The sequence below is a fragment of the Pangasianodon hypophthalmus genome, chromosome 9 (assembly GCF_027358585.1).
Source record: "Pangasianodon hypophthalmus isolate fPanHyp1 chromosome 9, fPanHyp1.pri, whole genome shotgun sequence".
Taxonomy (NCBI): Eukaryota; Metazoa; Chordata; class Actinopteri; order Siluriformes; family Pangasiidae; genus Pangasianodon; species Pangasianodon hypophthalmus.
In genome coordinates this window covers 7,392,292-7,412,547 of record NC_069718.1, presented here as the reverse complement: position 1 = coordinate 7,412,547, position 20,256 = coordinate 7,392,292, and the positions used below count along the sequence as shown (strand labels likewise).

At 39.1% G+C, this 20,256-nt stretch overlaps 1 protein-coding gene across 5 annotated transcripts in view; it reads right to left on the bottom strand.

The window, feature by feature from the left end:
- LOC113547131 (zinc fingers and homeoboxes protein 2) overlaps window positions 1-19,175 on the bottom strand; it is a 41,074-nt gene extending 21,899 nt beyond the window's left edge. Inside the window, exons 1-3 of one of the 5 annotated variants that reach the window (XM_026947363.3) lie at window positions 13,491-14,194; window positions 13,026-13,158; window positions 8,669-8,840 (exon numbers count right to left, since the gene is read on the bottom strand). The gene's annotated coding sequence lies outside the window, so the exon portion shown is untranslated. The other 4 variants (XM_026947362.3, XM_053236783.1, XM_053236781.1 and 1 more) reach the window with 4 other exon arrangements.
- Between the last annotated feature and the right edge of the window lie 1,081 nt (window positions 19,176-20,256).

Sequence of the window (20,256 nt, the reverse complement as noted above, 5' to 3'; positions counted from 1 at the left end):
TGTCAGTTTAACATAATTTTCAGAGAGCAACTCAGAATAACAAGAGGGGGAGACAAGGGCAGCATGAGATAGTTCCTTAGCAACTTGGTTGAATTTGAACCAAAATGAATACATGCCAATATAAATAAACAAATAAAATCCTTGCTAATAAATGTCTGACTTCACATATCAGCCAAGTGAAATAAAAAAAACATTAGGTTGGCAGCTATCTATATTGTCACCTGCATGCTATTATAACATGTATTCGTTAGCTGAAGGTTATACTCAGTTTCTAAACATATTTTATATGTCTCAGGGAATAAAGCTTCGACCCAGTTAAAACATTCATAATTATCTACTGAGAAACAAAAATGTGATTTAATCAGCAACCATAACATGAATGAAGTATGATTTCATAATACCTAGCCATTCATTATGCTTGACAAAAAAATACAAAAACAGAAATATATTACAAATAATATAATGATGTTTGACATACTATATACTAAGGACATACTAAACACTGCAGTGTAACACAATGTCAATATCTGTATCTGTTTAGTGCTCCAAATATCTGCGTCTGTATTCAGATTTAAACCCAAAGTGGGCATGGATTAAATCTGAGTTTAATTAAATACACTGGAAAACATGGAAAAAATCCAGATGTGGAAATGTCAGCAGTGTCAGCATGGTCTCTGACAGTTCCTCAATCTCAGCTACATCATTTAATCCTGCACCTGCAGACATTATTGTGATATTTTCTAACAGATTTAGCTTGTTCTTTTTCACAAAATAAACAAACAAATAGCCGTATTTAAACCACCACGACCGTGACCAGGCAGTTACTAAGGATGCTGCAAATGCTCATGTTAATGAACATGGTCTGTGTGTGCCACACCTGGATGTTAAAAACATGGGTTAAAAACCCACTTGCTCAACTTGTACACCTCTAGACTCAAGCAGATGCGCAGTGAACATTTTTGGAAAGCCTTCTAGAAATAAAATAGTTGGCCTCCATTCATATCTGTATTTGTATCATTCCAAAATAATTAATTCATAATATATTCACATTCATCCCTAATATACAGTAAGCTATTCTGGTAATGACAGTAATGATAATAATGTATTATTAATGTAGTTACAATACACAATTACAGGCTGTAGGGCATTCTTTCAGTGTACTTATAGACACCTACAGCCAGAACTTCATTGTAACTTCATGTTAAAAAAAAAACAAAAAAAAAACGCAATGACACTTTACTGCTATAGGATTGAGGATCCTCAGAATATTGTTCTGTAGCCAAGAATACTAGGACCCACCAAAATGAGTCTACACTATAAAGTTCTACAGCCTGGACCTTGTTTTAGTACTCGAAGCACTGTTCCATAGTTGAGAGGATTGTTCTGTAGCCGACAAATTCCAGAACCTGCAAATTGTTGACAATTTTAGAACCTGAGTATTGCTCGATATCAAGAGTTCTTGAATTCCAGTGTTGTTTCATAGCTGACAATCCCAGAACCTGAGCACTGTAGCTGAGAATATTAGAACTTCAATATTGGCCTGTCCTGGAATATTATAGGACCTGAGTATTTTTCTACACCAAAGAGTTCTGCAATCCCAGTGTTATTTCACAGCTGATCATTCTAGAACCTGAGTATTGTTCTATACCCGAGAGTTCTAGAATTCCAGTATTATTTAACAGCTGACATTCTAGAACCAGAGTTTTGAGAATTTTACACCACAAAATTGATCTCTCCCTAAGTATTCTAGAACATGGGTATTTTTCTATATTCCAGAGTTCTGTATTGGTCTCTAGCTGGAAATTCTGAAACCCCAATTGGACTGTCCTTAAATATTCTAGAACCTGGGTATTGTTCTGTACCTGAGAGTTCTGCAAATTCAGTGTTTCATAGGTAACAATTCTAAGTACTGGCCTGTAGCTGAGAATTTTAGAACACCAGTATTCGTCTGTCCTAGAAATTTCTGTACTGAAAGTTTCTAGAAGTACAGTGTACTGCTATATATCAAGAGAATGACTAAAACCCCATACTGTTCCACAACCCAAGTACTGTTCTGTAATTCTGGAACAACTGTGCTCCTCCATATCTGAAACTTTGAGACCCTGGGTGTTGGCCTGTACTTGAATATTCCAGAACCCAAGTACTGTTTAACACCTAAAAGTCTTGTATAGTATTATTTCATAGAGCATACCAGAATCCTGTTATTGTTCTGTGTCTTGCTTGGCTAGAACTACAGCTGCGTGAGTTCTAGATTTGGATCCAGGATCAGTTTTAATGCAGCGCTCATCAGAGCCAATAGGAGTAGAGGGCTGAGCCTCTTCGACGCTCCACTGAACAAATAAAGCGAGTGAAGAGGAGCCCACCTCCGCCTCCTCATCCAACCGGATTTATTACAGCACATTAGCAGCGCAGGAATTCCAGCTGCTGCCAAACTCAATATTGACTCCACAGGAACCCGAAGGATACGCACAGCAGATCAGTAATGCTGCATGCAAACAAACACAATGAGTTCAGCTCAGGTTTTATGGGCACTGTGCTCAAACGACCCGAACCTGACCTCTGTTCATTACGCTGAGAACATTTAGTCCTTTGATCATCAGTGTTAATAGATGAAAATGCAGCAGGACCTACTGTACAGCTCTGGGCTCCTTGTTCATAAACTCACAGCTGTAACAGAGCTCTTTTGGCAAATTCTGACTGGTGCTTTAATGGACAGATAAGAAATGGATGCCTTCTGCAGAGTTATCAATTTTTCAAAACGTCCATTCCATCCCTAAAGCTCGACCCACCCATCCGCCCTTTCGCTGGCTGAGAAGCATCAGTTACACGTGTAACTGTCTGAGCTGTCCTAATCGCACACGCAGTACTCTCTTTCCATAGCTCTTTAGGTTCACTCACTCACACACACACACACACAAAACATCCAAGGCTTACTTTATTTTTTGAAGCACTTTCCACAGCCGGAATACTGATCCTCATCAGGTCCTCAGAGCTCTAATTAAGAAACGATAAAACTGCTTCTAAACAAACACTCTGTAAACACGTTAATTGCTGGGCCATTTTTGCTTTTGTGTTCCTGCCCTTTACTGGTGGAACACACTTCCTTTGCTGAACTGCCCTGTCTCTGAACTTTTCAAACTCCTCCTTGGCACTAACCCATATTTATACATCTTTCATAGCAATCTAGTGAACTAATGTAGATTTTATCCAATGCAAAAATGGAAAGTTATAAAATGTGTTTTAATATTTAATATTTGTATATGACAATAACTCTGTGACAAGGTGGTGCAGCTCTAGCGTCAGGGGTTCAATTCTGAGCTCGGGTTACTTTCTGTACAGAATTCCACATGGGTTTCCTCTGGGTTTTCCTGTTTCCTTCCACTATCCAAAAATGTGTAAGTAGGCAGATTGACTATGCTAAATTGCCCCTAGGTGTGAGTGAGTGTGTATGTGCATAGTGCCCTGTGATGGACTGGAGTTCCATTCTGGGTGTATTCTCCCATCTTGCTTGCAGTGCTCCCGGAATAGCCTCCAGATTCACTGCATCCCTGACCAGGAAAAAGCGGTTACTGAAGTTGAATAAATGAATCTTTTATCAGTGTATAATATACTTGTTCCTGAACCAGTTGATCCAGACAGACAGAAAGTTAAACGCAAGCACTTTGCCACCGAAGCCTATAGGCTTGCCTCCTCCCACCAATTCCACCCTAACTGGATCAACTGTACCTGGACCAAGATGTGGTCCACCCCATCTCAGCAACTGCAAGACTGTTGAGTAAGCTACCTACATGGGAACTCCGACATAGAGTCTGGGTCAACCTCAACTACCTGAGATCCAGCACTGGCTATACCCAGCAGTACCTTCATATGCTTGGCACTGCCTCATCTCACTCCTGTGACTGTGGAGTCTCCCAGACGATCAGCCATATCTTCCTTGACTGCAGCATCTACAGACCCCGGAACAGTGTTGCCAGACTGGCTCTCATCAGACCTGCCAATGTGACGTTGACCATAAGAATGAATGAACAAGTTTACAGTATCGTCACCATATTGTAAATCAATGCAGTAAGGTATACTGTTAATCCATAACAAAATTTGCTGGAAAGATTTTAGGGCAGGCAGCACTTCAGCTGCGACTTTACCTTCAATCTCAACAATTAATTTTGGTTTTGCCAATTTAGGGACAATAAATCAAGTCCAATATGTGCACTGGAGGTTTCTTGGCCACTACCTTGCGTGGTACCCTGTTCAAGATGGTAACCATAAACATTAAAAACCACAGACATAATCTTGCACACCACACCGCCTATTTTGTGCTGCTAAATTTATAGTTAAGTCAGGAAGTTTTGGGTAAAAAAAACCTCATGCCTGCACACAGATCTTCGGGGGTTGCAGTAAAACGACCAGGTCTTCAGAAATCAATCCACCCAAAGCAGTTGTGTTATTGGTTGCCGATGCAAATTTCAATTTAAACTTGATGTAAACCTCACATAAGTAACCTTGTACAGAACACCACCTATTTTATTAATAAAATTGGACCTTTTGGATAAAAATATCATGTGTGCACATATTTTGGATCTGAGTTGCAGTACAAATCAATCTAGCCATAGCAGTTGTGTTACTGGTTGATGAAGCAAATTCCAAGTTAAACTTGATGTGTTTTTTTTTTTTTTTTTTTTTGCTCCAGAGGTCTGTGAAGTGGAACTGTTGATCAATGCAAATTCCACAGAAGGCATGTATTAACACTTTTCAATTTTGCTGACAAAATTTTTACTGTCACTGGGTTGTTAGTCAGTGACAGTTCTATCCACCATGTTCAAAATTTCATTGCATGAATAGAATAATCAGATTGCCTTAATGACACTAGCAAAAAATAAAATGATCCATGAACAACATTGTGTGTATCATATAACTGACTATCAGCACATGCCTATTAGGCATCTACTATTCTTTTCATTTCAATGAAGTCCATTTTTTTGCCAAATATCAACAATGCTGTGGCTGTTTCTCTTTTATACCAGTGCACTTTGAAATGATTCTTAGCCCTAAGTTACATGGATGCTTTTGATCATGCATAGATAAAACTGTCCTCTTTCAGATTATGAATCCATTCATACTCTCTCCCCACATTTTTTTTATTAATTTGCATCCTACTGTTTGTATGCTTTTATAAGTTGCTTTGAATAGGAGCATCTGCCAAAGGACTAAATGGAAAATGTATGGTCTTATGACGTTGTTGTCTGAAAGGCTCCATTGTTACAGGACCAAAAACTGCTCCATTAAATCCACTTAAAAGGATTCCACAAGCTCAAACCTGCCCAATATGCACAGATTTAACATAGTGGTGAACCAAAATGAAAATTCTTGGGCGAACCTTGAAACGAAATTCAAGACACGCTGTTTTCATGTAGAACGAAATGCTGATAGCAGGAATGCAAAAACTTTGGTAAAATCTACCCCTGCGTGGTACAGCGTAGGTACAGATAGTGCTGTAAAAGATAATATAGGATGTGCTCTAGCAGAAATGGCACAGATATGCATGGCACAACAGGCAGAGTTGCTAAATTAGATTTATTGTTTATAACCTTGCAAATGGTTTACTGTTAACCGAATGTGTAACACATTACTTCCAGCCCAATGCCACTTTTGACTCAAGGTGATTGATAACAGCCCAGTTTTGAGGGATCCTTCCAGACCTGGCAACACTGAATGAGTAGCTGCTGCTGTTTGAATGCATTAATGATGAGACGTGCAGGAGAGCTGAGGAAACACAATCTATTTCTATTTCTCTACTCCAGTTCCCTTCAGTTGGAATGATTTATTACTAGATTTAATCTTTTTAAAAAAATGAAACTGGGTAACACTTTGAGTCCAAACTTTCAGCATTTTTACACTTTTACACATTAAGATAAAAACCAAAACTCCCTTTTTTCCAGTGGCCAAAATTTAAATGCACTGATAATTTAACAAAGTTTTACAACAAATGATTGGAATAGGCACTTTTTCTTATTAGCTCACAAAAACAGGCTGGTGAGGTAGCTAGCTAGAACAATGCTAGTTTATGTTAGCTAACAATTCTAGTGAGGTCCCATTGATTGAACTTAATTTGAGGCACACATATCAAATCAATGCAAAACTCATGACAACAAAGCACAAGTTTGCCTGTATGAGACAGTTTACATCTAGCTAATGTTACAGATAGCTAGCTAAAAAGTAGGTCTGTAGACACAGTACTAACAGCTAACTAGGATAATGTTTTTTGATGAGGGAATGCAAGAGAAATGTTTCCTTTTAACCCTTTGAAAAGTCAAAGACAAAGCAGCCTAATATACTAGCTACTTACACACATACTCTATCAATTCTCTTCCTTTTATTATAGGGTAAAAACAACATTCAAACCGGCTTCTAAAAACGAGAGGCTCACACTGAGTCAGACTAAAGCAAGCGGTGGATCCGACATCTATCCCGGGAATATGGCCTGGATGGGACTCCAGTCCATCCCAGGGCACCATTCACAGCTCATTCACCTACTAGTATGTTTTTGCCACGCTTGTCTGTCTTACCGTCCATTAAACACCCAACTGTTGGCACGGACATTTCAGCTATTGCGAAAGTTGGTAGAGATGTGTCTCTATAATCCCCACCCAAACCTGGGTAATAACATAACCAGCATCATGATCTTTAGGGTGGGTGAGGTTTTGCAGTGAAGCCCCTTATGTTCAAAGATCATTTTATTCAATTATTACAAAAGGAAACAGTTGGCACTAATTAGACTTTAACATCCAGCAACATCTAGTTAAAGCGAGTAACACTGAAAAGATGTTGATATACAGTGATATGGATATTACTGTATGTCATCTGTTCAGGCAGGCCTATTTCACTCTGTGAGACAAACTTGGAGGAAGATACATTTGTGAGATGTGTGATGATCTGAACCAGGCACAAAAACTCCTGCATGTCTATCGAATGTCCCTAAACACATCGCCAGACCCAGAGAATTTACAGTAAACACTCATTCTTTTTATGGCCTTCTGTGACAGCCACCATGTGATACAGTCACTAATATCAGCTTACCAACCTCTTTCTATTCTTATAGCACTGCGTTCTGAGACCAAGCTCAGCATTGTGTGTGTGTGTGTGTGTGTGTGTTCAGTCAGATGTGGAGACTGATTTAGCCGGAGTGAGAACTGGTGCTCTGAGGCACACATGACAAGTCTCTCTCTCTCTCTCTCTCTCTCTCTCTCTCTCTTTCTCTCTCTTTCTCTCTCTCTCTCTCTCTCTCTCACACACACACACACACACACACAACCTTAATTATCACACGTTTTCCTCTTTGCACATTCCAGCTTTAGTGGAAGAGTAACAGCCCAGTGCACACATATTGAGATCAGGCAGAGAATAAAATGTGCACAAACCCAGCAGAGAGCCTACAGGGCAAACAGCTCTAATGAGAGTGATCAGCTCATGCTGGGGAATCCAAATTAGACTCCATGATGATGAACATCCTTTTTCAGTCTGGACCTCTTCTGCACTGTGTAATGAACATAGTCTACAGTAAAATCCTGATAATACGTTTATACATACACATATATTCATTATGTTCAAACACACTCTAGGGCTGAATTTCACAATGAATGTTTAAGATCCTATACTTTACTTTTAGTCTCTTAATATATGTCCATATCTGTTATTTTTCTAATGAGCTACATATATAAAGTCCTAACAGAGACTGAATAACAAATGACATCCTATTGAGCATTTAGTGCACTGTGTAGGGTCATTACGTAACACCCTATGTAGTGATCGTATATAGTGAAAAAAGGCATGTGACTTAGATAAATATAACAAAAAATACATTTAAAAAATAGGTGAAGATGTGTGATGATGAGTTGAAGTTGAAAAGCCAGATAACATTATGGTGAATAAATTTACAAACAAAAAAACATAAAGTATATCCTGGTGATCTTCTCTGCTGAAGAAGCCAACACCAGTTTCATCTTCAGGGGTTTAGAGCTTCTGCTAATGTTGTCAGTATTTGAGGATCATTAATATTCAAACACATTCAAATTATTATTATTTTATAATAATAAAATTCAAATGCATTTTGGATAACCCTAACACACACACACACACTCCCTCACTCACACACGTTTGTCTAACCCTAACCCTCTCCTTGGGAGGACTATCCTTTTTCATAATTATTAATGCAGTTAATTAATGTTATGTTACATCTAAATCTGACCCTAACCTTAACCTCCGTGACGAAAAGAAAACACTTTTGCTTGTTTCTTTTTTAAAATAAAAGCTACAGTTTTTGTAAACAAGCACTTTTCCTCGTGGGGACCACCACAAGGTCAAAACTGTCAGATATTCCTATCCTTGTGTGGATATTTAGTCCCCACCAAGATATAAACACATGCGCGCACACACACACACACACACACATATAGACACACACACTGCATACAGCATGTGATCCCTGTTGGTGTATCATATGTGGTTTATAACCATAGCCCACTCCCTCATGTGTTTAGCAGCTGATGCTTCCACAATAAACAGATCCACGCCACTACTGTGCTCCTTATTTTCCTGCAGGCCACACCCCTAACAGCATCACCCAATGAAAACAGAGCACAAGTCAAAAAAATATACAGCGTTCTATACTCACAGAACTTCTGCGACTGCGAGGGTTTCCCCTAGGAGAAGGCCTCCTGAAGCGCCCCTGCTTCACACTCTTTCCTCTTTCCGTGTCCACTGATGTCCGTCTCCTTCACTACGCCACCAAGTCTGTCTCTCTCTCCCTCTCTGTCTCCGTCACTGGTCCTGCAGCTCGCTGGAATCTGAGACGAGAGAAAAATGTCAGCAGTGAGGAGGGGATGTGGGTGTGTGTGTATGTGTGTGTGTGTGTGTGTGTGAGTGAGTGAGTGAGTGTGAGTGTGTGTCCTCTCCTAGACAGGCCCTGAGACTACTACGCTTTTGTGTTTGCCAAGAAACCGGAAGGCTGTTACCTGGGAAACGTGTGGCATGGCAGATTTGGCAAGGTTATTTGAATGCCGAAGCCGAGCACCGCTGCAGTTTTGGCGAGCTCGCGTCGTCTGAAACGCTGATCAGCGAGCAGTGACGCAGCACTTCACACAGCAACTCAGCTAGATGTCAACACCGACTCAGGCCTCTAGTGAACTCTGAGAACCTGATCTCATTAGAAAATGTGGGCAAATTTGAACCAGCGTAGGCGATGTGCTTTCATCCCAATGATTCCTGCCCCCATCGCTAACCTTAACTTTCATAAACGAACCCCATGTTGAACATTGAATGACAAAACAAATACACTTCAGAAATAATACAGTGGGTAGGCAATAGAGCAAATATGTCATGACAAAATAGTGGAAGAAATTGTGATGACTGATAACTAGGCATGGGTCGTGACGATCACAAAGCTAGAAAACGTCTCTATGATACACGATATACACTCACCAGAGACTGTAATAGGAGCGCATGTACACCTCCTCATTCATGCAATTATCCAATCAGCTAACCATGTGGCAGCAGCACGAACCAAGAAATCATGTAGATACAGGTCAAGAGCCTCAGTTAAAGTTCACATCAAACATTAAAAAGGGGGAAAATATGTGATCTCAGTGACTTGGCATGAGCGTGGCATGGTTGAGTATTTCAGAAACTACTGATTTCCTAGGATTTTTACACACAACAGTCTCTCGAGTTTGCACAGATTGGTGCAAAAAACAAAAAACATCCACTGAGCAGCAGTTCTGCATGCTGAACCACCTTGTTGATGAGAGAGGTCAAAGGAGAATGATCAGACTGGTTCGGGCTGCAAGGAATTCTACAGTAACTCACATAACCACTCTTTATAACCGTGGTGAGCAGAAAAGCATCTCAGTGCACACACCTTGAAGCGGATGGGCTACAAAAACAGAAGACCACATCAGGTTTCACACCTGTTAGCCAAGAACAGGAATCTGAAACTACAGTTGACACAGGCTGACTGGGAAGATTGGGAAAAAAATCAGCTGCATACAGAGTTTGCAACTTTTATTAAAAAAATATATTTAAATCACGATACCTGTGATATTTCAGAAAAATATAATGTGACACAATTTATCATGACATTGATATTAAATCATTATATTATCTGATATTTAGGTTTGCTAACAAAAAAACATGCAAAATAGTTTTTTTTAAACATTTACACAAATTATTTAACATGAAAAAGAAAAAAAAACACAGTCAGTAGAAAAACCAGCTACTTGTTACTTAACAAGTGCAACAACTCAACTTCATATCTCCATATGGATAATATATCGTCCTATCACTGTGTACTACTACCATGTTCACTGTTTTTACTTTAGCAGCTATGAAACACTAACACAAAATCATTCTATCTGAATAAACTGGTTATGCACCATTTGTTTTTCCCATATATCTAATTAAAAAGAGAGCACATGTCTGCTCCTAACACACACAGTGTTGATTGCTGCATCTCTTAATGACTAACACCTGATACTGACTCAATTACGACACATCATCAACTCTACTGCCTTCTTTCCACGAGAACACACTGTTCTGTGAGCTGTATTATGCCGCCTTCACATCCTATCGGAAATATTGTAATCACGAAGGGAACGCACATGAATGCTGTCACAATGTCAGGAACTTTAATAAATTTGAATTTATTACTGTTGAAAAATTGTTGTGGTATAAGAGAAATATGTTGTTATAGGAAAATAATTACCTTCAGGGTGCTAATACTTCATCACACCACCCTGCCGTTGATTATTTTCGTATAACAGCATGCGCCCAAATGTTTCATTCCTTACTTATTATTGCATTAAAATGTATTCATTTTTCAGGACTGATCAAATGACTCCTACTATGTGCTGCTGTACACATGTTACTCATGTAAAGGCACTGAATTTTGACTAGTGCTTTAACTTCTTTCAGAAACTATGTGAAGTTTAAGCCTAATGAGACAGGCACCTCACTGTTTACATGAACTATGAACTATGAACCTGTCTACAACCAGCACATGGAGAATGCTGTGGCAATATCATGAAACCATGAGCACTAGTTACTGAAATTTAAGCACACTGAAATTTAATTCAGGTATATAATATGTAGTAAGTGATTATAAGTAAGTATAGTAAGTGATTAAGCTTGTGGGAATAAGGATTGGAACAAAACGTTGGAAACTAGTCACTCAAATGCAGGCATTTATGGACACCTGCATTGTGCAGTCCAGAAAACTGGTAGGTAAGTAGATAAGCTTCTGCACTAGTCACCAGAAGATTGTATGTTTGAATCCCAGGACTGTCATAGTGCCAGTGTTTGAGCCTTGAGCAAAACTACTAAGTCTAAACAGCTCATTATATACCCACAAGTTTGTGGACACCGGACCATCACACTCATATTCCCATTCCATATTTATTCCCCCTTTGCTGTTATAATAATCTCCATTCTTCTGGCAAGGCTTTCCACTAGATTTTGGAGCATGGCTGTGGGGATTTGTACTCATTCAACCACAAGACCATTAGTGAGGCCAGGCATTGGTATATCAGGCTCTGATGTTGGGTGAGGAGGCCTGGGATGCAGTCGTTCATCCAAAAAGTGTTCAGTGGGGTTGAGGTCAGGGGTCTGTGCAGGCCACTCAATTTCTTCCATTCCAACCTTGGCAAACCATGTCTTCATGGAGCTCGCTTTGTGCAGCTGGAACAAGTTTGGGCCTCTTAGTTCCAGTGAAGGGAAATTAATTGTCTTATGTTTGGGTGTGCATGGTGTGTCTCATTCAGTGTCCCACCTCAAGCCCAGTGTTCCCGGGATAGGCTCTGGATCCAGCATGACCCTGGAACGGTAACATTAAACTGCCCCAACGACCCGCAAATCTGATTTTCATTTTGGTCCAGGGAGCAATTTTACCTCACACATCTTTCAGCTTGCCTAGAGGGCAGTCAAGAAGTTCTAGTACTACACATTAGAACAGAACGTAACAGTGTTTCAATGACTCAACATTAACAAACAGGCGGAAACTTTTTTTTTTTATACAATAGTCAAACTAGGACACCATGTTATAGGCTCGCAGTGAATTCTGGATCTCCCTGGCATGGTTCACTGATGGGGAAACATCTGCTCTGGAAGATGTCATCACTGGGCAAAGCAAAGAACAGCAGAGTCATATTCACTGGTGATGTATTGCCCGAGTGGTGCACAAAGAGCTGCCATTCACTAAGCAGATATGATTTCACACACTCCCACATGCTCTGTAGAACTTAAGTCTATCTAAGTGTTATTACTGTTCCATTGTTTTGCTTGGCATTTCCATTTACTCAATCCAAAGTGACTTTTAACTGACATAGAATCTAATTCAAGTTTTAAAGCATTCCCAAATGTGTAATTTTAAACCATTAAAAATAGTCTATATAGAGAAGCTGTTTTATTACTACAGGTGGCATACGAAAATCTATTCAAATGAACACCAGAACAGAATATGGGCAAATGAGTATGCTGGAAATGCCAAACCTATCAAACTTTTATAAGTTGATTATTTTCCAATAAGAACATGTCCTGAAGTGTTCTTTATTCCCCTTATACCACAGCAATTTGCCGACAATTACAATGTCTTACTTGAAACAAGTTTCTGTTATCACTTTCGTTACAGCAGCTAATAAACAATAAAATCCATCCTCTCCTTTTCTTGAGACAGAAAGAGAGATGTTTTTGAGTTCAGGGACACTTCTTGATTAAGGACTATACAATGGTTCTCTGGCAGTCCTGGGATTTGAACTCACAACGTTCTGGTGATCAGTGCAGAACCCTAAACTGAGCCATTGCTGGCCTGTAGGAAATGCTTACTCTTTGAGCAGATTGTGTCAGACAAAAAAAAAATCAAGTTGCCTAAAATGGCCATCCTAACACAAGCATAAAATCAACCAACAGGAGTAGAGGAACAGAAGTAGAAACGTTCTCAGAGATTTGCAGCAGAGATCCCACACCCTGAGATGGAAACCTACCAGCAGTATATGGTTCAGCTGTTGCGGACAGTAAAAGTGGCCGTTATCCGGCGTGACCTCATGGCTTTGACTGTGGCCCGTGGCACTGAGACATGTGGTGTTATCTTCTGCCACGGTAGCATGCATCAGCTGGCTGGACAGACACAAGCTTTCAGATTTCTACAGTGCTTAGCTAAATTTAGGTACAAATCGATGCAGAGTGATTAGCCAGTATACACATGTGGATCTCTGCTCATTCTTAAAAACTTTTTTTTTTTTTTTTAAATCTAAGTTTGGTGTGTCAAGGTCCCTCAGACCAAATCAAGGCAGTAACTGTAACAGTGCCATCGCTACATTGTCATTTACTCAGAGCTAGCATAAGCAGATTAACCTTGCTCTCATGCATTATGGTTCTGGAATTAGCGGTTTGTTCAAAATCCAGGCTATCCATACACCTCCTCCAGTCCTATTGGCCTGAATACTTACAGGATCAAAGCTCACGAATCAGCGTATTAGAAGTAAACCCAAGAGATGTATGATCAGGGTGGAGCCTTTCGTGCTCGTCCTGACCAAAGCGAGAGATTTTTTAAGGAGGTGTTCTGGCGCTACAATCTCTCAAGGCTGGCAGCTCCACACTATGATTCTGGCAATGCACCATACAGCAAATATCTCACACCCGGGGTAAAGAAGAGGGGAGTGAAAGAGTGTGAGAAAGACCTAAGAAGTAAAAAAAAAAAAGGAGAAACAAACAAGCACTTCAAATGTATGAGTCTTTTTAAAATTGTTTAAGTTTCAGCTTTAGCAGTGGCTCAGACAGGAGAGGAGGAAAGAGGGCCAGTGTCCGTGTTTCCATGCTATTGCTAGACTATAAGCTGCAGAATGTGCCATGTAAACATCTCATTCCAGTCATGCACTCCCAATAAGGCCTAGAGTCCGGAGTGGTTACTACAACAAGCACAAATGGGGTATTATTAGAATTAGGCCTGTGACGATATACATACCCTGTTAATGCTATGTCACACTGGTAACAAGTATTTTTATTTTAGGTGCTGCACATCGTTCCAAGTTATCCAAAAACAGTCGGCTAATTTTAAAAGCACATACCAGCAAAAAACAATTAGAGAAACAATAAACTACATTGCCTGGATAAACTATTGAAGGTTAAGATCCTATTTACAGTTTTCCAAATAATAATTACTCACACTGTTTCTGATGTGGCATTCAATGTCTTTTTTTAAGCGAATCTGTAACCTGATACCATGACATACTGAACATTTGATTTGTCAATCCAGTATTTTTCATAGTAACAAGATATAAAAAATTATATCTGGTGGAAGGTTATTGGCTGTCATCTTAAATCCATCACCAAGGATTCTGTACCTAACTAATTAACACATTCATGACTTTTCTTTTCTTCTTCCTGTCATTACCACTTGACTAATTGCGGATAATGATGAGCATGGAAACACAGCCAGTGGGTTTTAGTGGGCTCGGAGAAGGAAAGTGTACGTGCTGCTCATGACTTGCACTTTCTGGCAACTCGGCCTGACTTGCACAATCCTCATGAAAAGCTCTGCAGTATGTAAACAACACAATTTTGCAAGATGGCAGTTCACGCAAAGTACAGATGAATGCATTCTTCATGCTGGAATTGAAACCTATCCCCCCCCCCCTTTTTTTTTTTTACTTCTGCGTCAATACAAAACAAAGCAGCTAAAAAAAAGCTGATATTATAGTTGAAACAGTAAAAGACAACGAGCACACTTCAGGACGTGTTTCTTTCACTACAATACATAAAGGACGCAGCTTCATGCTTCTTTTAGAGAAAAGTTCAGGACAGAATCATGACAGCTAATCTAGGAAAAAAAAGGAAGTTCACAGAGCATTAATATACACAGGAACTCATCCTGAACTGTTTCTAGGGAAAAAATCCAGACCATTAACAAATTAAGCTGTAATGTAAGATATTATACAATGTCTCCATAAGTAATATCATCCATAAGTAGACATGAAATATAACAGTCATTATGAAATTTACATTTGAATTGACTCCCCTGGCAGACGGTTTGATCCCAAAATGACTTATGAAGGATGCAGAGCTCAAGCACATGAGAAGCTGAGAGTTAAGCGCCTTGCTCAGGTGGTTTTCTAACAGGATTTTAACTCAACCTTCTTTTCACTAGTGTGGAATTTTAACCACTAAGACACCACAAATTAGTGCATTTGAGTCATTTCATGTTCAAATGCTCCAGTGTAAACCACTTGGTAAAAAAAAAAAAAAAAAAAAAAAAATCAGTCGGAGAATATAGTTGTACTTCACAATATCGTAATCTTAATCTTCATCTACTAGGTACATATTTGGTACACATATTTGAGCACTGTGTCATGGCATTTCCATCTTTAAACTCGGTTAAAACTAGGAGTGGGTGATATATAGGTTTGCTAGAAATCACCAGCAAAACAGCAGCACTGCATTAAAAAAATATCCTGTGTAAGGGTTTGATGATACTTTTATTTTATGTCTACAAAAATACATTATATAACACTAAAAAGGAGAAACATTTTGGCTATTTTAAACAGTAAAAATATTAAAATCAAACAATAATTCCAAGTTTCATTTAGTTTGTTGTGCTAAAAAAAAATCTTATTATATTTTATCTTATATTTTATCTTGATATATCAATGTTATAGCACCCTAGTCGAAACCATATATGAAACATGAATTATTTTCCATTACTCTCTACTTAAACAAAAAGTTTAGGCCACCTGAATTCAACATAAGAACCGTTAAGTCAATGATGCATAATAAAAAAAACTACATTCATTCATTCATTCATTCATCTATCTTCAGGAAGCACTTTTACTTGGTCACAGTTTCTGTGGATTCAGGCCTATCCGGGGAACAGATGGGACACCAGTCCATTACAGGGCTTCGTGCAGAAAAACTCCACACAGACAGTAACCCGAAGTCGTGATTGAACCCTGGAGCTGTGTTCCAGCAATGCACTACCAAGCTGGCCCAATGATAAGCCAAATCATTTTTAATCACCCAGTTTCCTTTTCGGACATCCATACAAAACATTGCAGTGTAGTGGAGCATGTTGGTGCTCAGTTCAATCTTTGAGGGCCATGAACCAGGTCAGAGTGATGACAGTGGTGTTGTGCAAGCCTGTAGAGGATTATTTACATTTATTCATTTGGCAGACGATTTTATCCAAAGCAGGGTACAAGTGAGGATCCAATCCAAACATAGAACTGAGCTGTTGAGGGTTAGTGATTTTGCTTAAAGGAAAACTCCACCCTGAAACCCATTAAATGTGTTTATACTGAAATATTTGTGATGTCTTTAGAGTTTCTGAAGCTCATGTGTCGGTTTTTTTTTCATTATTCCTGTGAGAAGCTAGTGGTTGTATGTTGCTCTGACACCATAGGAGAACAGTGTTATTGCTAGCACTGTTACAATGGTGTTTCACAGGTGAAGAAATATCCAGTCTCAAATATAAGTGATAACAGTCATATTTTGTTAGCTCCTAAAAACAAAAAGCAAGAGCTTTTGTTCTTACTTATCATTTTCAGCAGTGTTCAACGTCATTAATTGTAACCTGAAGGTGAACCTGAAGGTCGTGGGTTCGAGTCTCAGGTCCGGCAGGGACTGTAGGTGGGGGGAGTGAATGACCAGCGCTCTCTCCCACCCTCAATACCACGACTGAGGTGAGACCCTTGAGCAAGGCACCGAACCCCCAACTGCTCCCCGGGTGTGTGTTCACGGTGTGTCTGTGTGTGTTCACTACTGTGTGTGTGCACTTGGATGGGTTAAATGCAGAGCACAAATTCCAAGTATGGGTCACCACACTTGGCCACACTTCACTTCACTTCACTAATGAGAAATTAGAAATCCAGCGTAGATGTAATGGAGTTGTGGATGCAAACATTGGACCTAAAGTCTCAGAATACAACATAGTTATACTACACAGTGGTGCTGAGTTACAGCAGAGACTCAACTAGTGATCTATGAGAAGACTGGTATTACATTTATGACATTTGGTAGACACCCTTATCCAGGGCGACTTTCATTTATCTCATTTTATACAACTGAGCATTTGAGGGTTAAGGGCCTTGCTCAAGGGCCCAGCAGTGGCAGCTTGGTGGTGCCAACAACCTTCTAATCAGAAGTCCAATGTCTTAACCACTGAGCTACCACTGCCCTATCACTGGTGTGATGGCATTGACGGTGGTTTTTGGTATGATTGTTGAAGCTTGGAAGCTGATCCATTTGAGCAGAGTGGCCAGATGAAGAGGTGGGACAGCTGGACAGGCTAAAGGACTAAAGCACTGCTGCATCGCACTATTTAGGTAGAGAAGAAGTGAGGGTGAATCTCACCAGCGCCACGATCAGCAGGATTGTGGGCAATGTAGGAAACCATTAACCAAAGTGAAAACAGACCAGAGAAGTTTAAATACAGAGTTTCATTATAAAATAAACCATGGACCATGGATATAAGTCATTTAGGGTGGATTGTTCCTTTAAGAGCCCAATAGTGACTCTGGTTGTCCTGGGATTTGAACTCACAACCGTCCAATCAGTGGTGCAGAACTTTAACCCAAACTTTTGCCCTAATTATAGTTATGATGAAAATAAACAGCTTTAAAGTAATGCAAACTGGAAAAAAAAATAAATAAATCTCTCATATAATCCCCTAATCCCCCTGACCGGTCAACATGAGGCCAGTCCAATGGTCATGTATATACTTATTATCTGACCAGAGTACTGGCTGATACTGTGTTTAATTTATAACACATTTTTCACCTGATAACAAGATTTCAAAATAACCTGCATGAAATTTATATGAACTAAACATAACTGTTGGGTGCTTAAAGACATGCTACAGGTCTAGTATAGGTTATAAAGTGCAAAATAGTTCAGTGTATCGCAGTTTAAAACTAAAATCATAACTATGTCTGTGATAATACACTGTACTGCTATGTCACGTAACGTTAGCATGCTAGCAACCAGACACTTAGCCAAACACGCCATGCACCAATTTGAATAATTTTTCCTTTATAAAACAAAAAACGCGAAAATGTTCACGAAAACGTTCGGGAAATGGTCTTAAATCAAACCAAGTCATAGATGCAGAAGCACAAACCCACAGGCTAGCAGCCTGGCTAAAAATACAGGACTAGCCACCTAGCTAACTAAAGTCCTTGACAACACTGTTATGTCGCTACTAAACACAAGACAGCGCAACACTTCAGACTTTTCTTACTTTAAAATAGTCATACAACTTGTATATATGTATAATTATCATATCTGTGGCCGTGTTTACAAGAGTTGTTATGCTAGGCTAATTCAGCAGGCTAAGCTAGCAAAATATCCCAAATACCCCTTGCAAAGCCCAGTTGCCGGTGGCAACAGCAGCACTTTTAATGTTCAAAGTTGGCTTGTGCAGTTGTGCTTAAACTGTAACTGGGGTTTCTTCTTAGTTTTGAGCGCATATAAAGAAGATAAACTCGCCGTAAACGTGAGACCATGCAATCAAAAAGTGATTTTGTAACCTAGTAAAGCTGATACAATGTTGATATTTATCTACAGCTGACCTACAGTTTGGGGTTACAGCGTACTGCTGTGCTGGGTAGCCTATGGAAATGATAAGCGCTATTATTGTTGTTTATTGTTTCTGAGAGTCCAAGACAGTGTCACTTTTTCCTTATAGACATCAAACCTGTATTAGACATCATTTGTAAACTAGTAAAGCTGATTTTAAACCAAAACCCAAGAAAAAAAAAGCGCAGTTGAAAGTGAAATGTGACGGAAAGGAAGAAGCTGCGTTCAATAACTTCAACAGTGCAATCCAGAGTAATGTAATTTAATGTACTATAATATAACACTGATCATTACTGTAAAGAGAAAATAAACCACTCAGATTCTTACCTGCCACCCCGAAAAACGACTCTGTTTGCTTTAAATCTTTCTGTAAAGATTTGTCGCTTTTTTTTTCTTTCTTTTTTTTTTTTTTTTCCTCTCTAGAGCCTACAATCAGCGCCCATAAGCAAATTTGGTGGTCAAATCCTTAAAGATTGGTGGGCGAAACCTAAAGACAAGAGCGGAGAGAGGAGAGAGAAAGTGGCCGTGCATTGCACTGGGAGATCTGGGACGAAAAAACTCACATGATCCTGTACGTCAGCGATACATTTTCATACGACACCCAAAATATTTTAATGCAAGGCAATGCAATAATAAAAACCAGCCATGCATGTGAGCTGAGTGGTGCAGTGAAATAGTGCAGTATAAAGCTTAACTTTACTTACACTCCAAAAAAAAAAAAACCTACACATACACCTATAATGTTATGCTGTATGTTGTAGGAACTAATTATTAATATTATTATTAATAATAATGATTTTGAACGCATAACCCTGCTCTTGTATAGCCTGCCATTCATTGCAGTTTCAGATTTCATTCACTGATTCAGATGCAGTTATTGAATCCACACCATCAGTTTAAAATGATTAAAGTGCACTATTTTTTTCCTCCCTGACAAAATGAATAAATAAATAACTGTATAATTAAAACTATAAATCTCCAGCATGTGACAGATGTTTGTTTTGGGTTTTATTTGGATTCCAGCTATTTGTTTTAACAGTAAACAGGTATATTTGATATAATCCATATTATTCACTCCGTTTCAGACGATGAAAAAAAAAAGAAAAAAAAAAAACATACTTTTGGCAATTATTTGGAGTATTTATTTCTGGTATGTAGTGAGAGTTCACTTCTGTAGAGCAAGACATTGAAAACAGCGCCCCCTGCCGGTCACAATCTTTATGTTGCTACACACTTAAAGGCGCCTCAGTGGGGTTTGGATGGTACTAAAGGGATCTACTTGGAACATTTTGTTGAAATATTTTCCCCAGGTGAAAATATTAATCTGCCACCACAAAATGATCAACAAAATACCATCCTATAGCTATGCTATTTTGATTATTTTCTACACATGACCTTAAAACATGAAGAGGAATATCTAGGGTCTGTCTGAAGGCTGGTGGGTTCTTTGGATGATTAACGGTTTGAACTTTCTACATGCAAAGTGACAAATAGAATAACTAATAAAATGCAAAATTCAAGGAGCATGAATGGATGTATATCATCTCTACATTTAAAAAAAAAAGCCTAAGAACCCCTCTTGTAGTTTAAGGTTTCTTTGATATACTACAACATTAAATGTAACTATAAATGGATAAAAAGTATGAC